The 3,943-nt window shown below is 42.9% G+C and overlaps 1 non-coding gene across 1 annotated transcript; it reads right to left on the bottom strand.

Annotated features, from left to right (window-relative positions):
* Positions 1-3,587: 3,587 nt before the first annotated feature.
* Positions 3,588-3,718, bottom strand: LOC119865293. The gene has a single exon (XR_005376667.1). It is a non-coding gene; the product is annotated as a small nucleolar RNA SNORA72 (small nucleolar RNA).
* Positions 3,719-3,943: the final 225 nt, after the last annotated feature.

The raw sequence follows: 3,943 nt of genomic DNA, 5'->3' as shown, positions 1-3,943 counted from the left end.
CTTGTTCCTGCCCAGTAGAGAGGGGAGAACACATCGGGAAAAGGCTACACACCTCCCTCCAGTCTAAACCAGGTGTTAATCATTAAATGCTTTGTCCTCCCAAAAATCTGTACGTTGAAACCCAGCCCCCCATGGGATGGCTTTGGGGGTGGGGCCTTTGGGAGGTAGTTAGGATTAGATGGAGCCCTCATGAATGGGATTAGCACCCTAAAGAGTTGCCAGAGAGCTTGCTTCCCCTCTGCTCTCTGCCATGTGAGAATATAAAATGCCAGCAGTCTGCAACTCAGAAGAGGGTTGTCAGTAGATCCTGACCATGCTGGCATCCTGATCTTGGACTTCCAGTGTCCAGAACTGTGAGAAATAAATTTCTGTTCCTTATAAGCCCAGTCCACGATACTGTCCTAGCAACCTGAATGGACCAAGACACTGGGACTAGAGTGACAGGCTGGTAGGAAGGAGGTCTTTAAATCATAGACAAACATTATAAAGGATAGGACTAGAATAAGCTTACTGAGGCCTGAGAGTGAGCACACAGCTGTGAGTCATACTGAGAAAGTCTGCTCTTCAATAATAACACTTTTAGGAGAAGAATTTGTTACCCCAATGAGTGAGACTCCACAATAACTTGTTTTATGGATTTAAGACATGGTGAGTGAAGAAGAGCTTGTTTATTAATTCATCCAACATACATTTAGTTTTCAGCACATATGATGTGCTGAACTCAACTGTAGGTACTGAGGAGAGAGGTGAGCAAGACAGGCATACACTGTTCTTCGATACACTTAGGTTCCAATGTAGGAAAGAAGCTAACACAAATATGAATGGACATCATAATTGTGGTTGTGTAGTGTGCACAGCATCAAGCTGAGAGTGATGTTGGGGGTAGGGAGAAGAGGGACTATTCTAGACAAAGAGATCAGGGAGGCCTCTCTAGGGCATTGACATGCAAACAGAAGCTGAATGGAAGAAGGAGCCTGCCATGTGGATGTCTGGAGGAGCTCATCAGAGGCCAGGAGGAGGGAATGAGCTTGGGAGAGTCAGAGCATTCCAGAATGGGGGGAACAGGGTGAGCAAGGGGAACATGGTAGAAGATGAAATGGGGAGATGAGCAGAGGGCCAGCCCCAGAGGGCTTTGAAATTTAGTCTCAGCATGATGAAAAGCCCCTAGAAGAGCTTTGATAGTGATGTGAATGGTGTGATCTATTTTAGGGAGATTCCTTTGGTAACCTAGTGGAAAATTGACTGTGGGGGCAAGAGGAGAAACCAGAAGCTGATTTATATATTTTTAAAAGATTTTATTTATTTATTCATGAGAGGCAGAGACACAGGCAGAGGGAGAAGCAGGCTCCCTCTGGGGAGCCCGATGTGGGACTCAATCCCAGGACCCCGGGATCACACCCTGAGCCAAAGGCAGACACTCAACCACTGAACCACCCAGATGCTCCCAGAAGCTGATTTATGAGTTGTATGTAGCAGCCCAGGTAAAAGACTGTGGTGGCCTGGACAGGGTGAAAGCAGTGAAGGCAGAAGAAGGAGTGGTCAACTGTGGGAGAAATTTGGATGATAGGTCCTACCAGATTCCTAGTCTTTTGAGGAAGAAAAGTAGCTAAGAGCCTAGGATGAAGGGTGGATTCTTCACACCTGAGAGGAAAAGATTGATAGTGAGCCCAGAGGCTCCCCATAAGAAGGGAGTGGCCAAAAGGTACTGTGGAAGAATAAAAAATCTGCAAGTTACTCAGGGAGCAAGGAGGACCCCAATCCAAATGTGTGTCACTTGAGAGGGAAGTTTTCAGGGACAGCCAGGAAATGGACGAAGCATCTGTGTGTACATGAAGTGATTTGCAATTAAGGAAAGGTTGTGAAGACTATAGAGGAAAAGGTTAGAAGGAGAGCAATCACATCTGGTTCAGGGAGACAGAAACAGAGCCACAGGGAGCTGGGATTTTGGAGAGGATGATGACTGGAGGACGTTTTTCACTTTGGAGGAAAAAACATGGATGAGTCATGGGGAAAATAACTGGCCTAGAAATTTTCACAGAACTGGGCCTGGAAGTCTCTGATGGATTGAGGTCTCTGATGGATTGAAGGACTTGGACCTCTCTGGAACAAGCCAGCTGCTCCTGGAAATCTTAGACCAGGTGGGCTGGCAACAAGATTGTTTGGTTCCCAGGAGCCTCACTGAGTGCTGGAAATAGCATTAGCTCCAGATTGATGGGAGGCCTTTCTGGATGGAATCCTTTACAGCTTGTCTTAACTGTGACTCCAAGAGAACAAATGGAAAATAGCATCATTGATTTTAAAATAACTCTAGGTGAGAGAGTTGCCTGTACTTTCTGTCTCCCCTTACTCAGCTCCCACTCACTTCTCAACCCACAGGGATCTGATTTCCATCCATTGCATTTCACTCAAACAGGTCTGGCCAGGTTCACTACTGGTCTTTGTGTTGCTTAATCCTACAGGCATTCTCAGCCCTTATCTTATTTGACATTTTAATCCTACCAAGCAATCCTTCTTCACGAAACACTCTCTTCTTTTGGATTTCCCCAGTGACACCACTCTCTCTTGATTGTGCTCCTACTTCTCTGGTCATTGTATGTTTGTTCTGTTTCTAAAATCCTCATTGACTTAGCCTTTAAAATGTCGGGTTTCCTTAATCGTTGACTGTAAGCCTTCTACCTTTCTTACTTTATCTTGTCTCTTCAGGCCAATCTTGTTCAGACCCATGGTTTCAAATGGCTGATATAGAAGTCCCGTGAAAAACGCTATTGGAGTGTTCAGAGGCAGGGGCAGGCACTCCTGAGGCACAGGAAGGTTGTTTGAGTTGAGTCATTGCTACCCAGATGGTAAATTTAGGCTTTGGGCAGATAATGAAGCCCAAGGAGAGTGTTTATAAAGAGAGGAAAGAGAACCCGTTGACTGGATTGGAAGATGAATAAACACCAATAAATAAAAGTAATTACTGTTATTATTTATCATAATTACTATTATTCTACAAGTGCTTGTTTGTTCATTTCAAGACCTGTGTATAGGACTCACACATTAACTTTTTAATAGCATTTCCTACATTCCACCCAGAAAATTCATGCCTACCTTTCACTCAGTATACCACCAGGCTTTGTTTGGCTCATCCATTCAGTCCAGCATCGGTAATTTTTACTGATTGCCGTTAGGATGTATGGTGATGTCTAAAGCACTATAATCCATTTCTATCCTTAGAAATTTTGATGGAGTATTGCAACATTCCTACAACTTGCTGTTGTCAGCTTTTCCATCAGCATCAATTAGAAAAGACATTGAGGAACCATATGTTAATTATTTTACCAAGGGAACAAGTATAGAAGCATCACTTGTAAGTGCTCAATAATCATTATTGCACGCAACTAAAAGGAGTACATTCTATTGTTTTTCCCTAGAAAATAAAACACAATAGTTTCATAATTCATTTAATGGCAACTTATGATCATCAAATTAACAATGGTTATCTTTAAAAGTTATTACACTAGCTGTGCTGTCATTTCTCAAGGATGATCAGATACCTAGAGTCATAGACATTTCCCACACAAGATGCATCATATAAATCAGACTTGGTTAATCACCAGCATTGATAAAACCAGACTAGGGGAAGAACTAGATCTAGGAACACATGCATGGTCTTGATATACAGAATGTTTAGCCTGCCACAATTATTACAAAATCAGAACAGCAAGAATATTCACCGAGTACATTCTATGCTTTAAAAAAATGTACAATATAGCCAACTGTCATGTATTCACAAGGCAGTTATATTCAGTGTGTTCATGGCAACCCTGCTGCTAAGCTTATTGATCTTCTCAAATGAATTACCTGCTTTGTTGACATCTGCACCCTTCGATTCCAAAGTCAATCACACATTTCCTCGATAGTCCACCTCTCCATTTCTATTTATTTGCAGACTGTCCAGAGA

The sequence above is a fragment of the Canis lupus genome, chromosome 22, assembly GCF_011100685.1.
Source record: "Canis lupus familiaris isolate Mischka breed German Shepherd chromosome 22, alternate assembly UU_Cfam_GSD_1.0, whole genome shotgun sequence".
NCBI classification, from domain to species: domain Eukaryota; kingdom Metazoa; phylum Chordata; class Mammalia; order Carnivora; family Canidae; genus Canis; species Canis lupus.
Note: the sequence above shows the minus strand (reverse complement) of the source record. Positions and strands in the feature narration are given on the sequence as shown.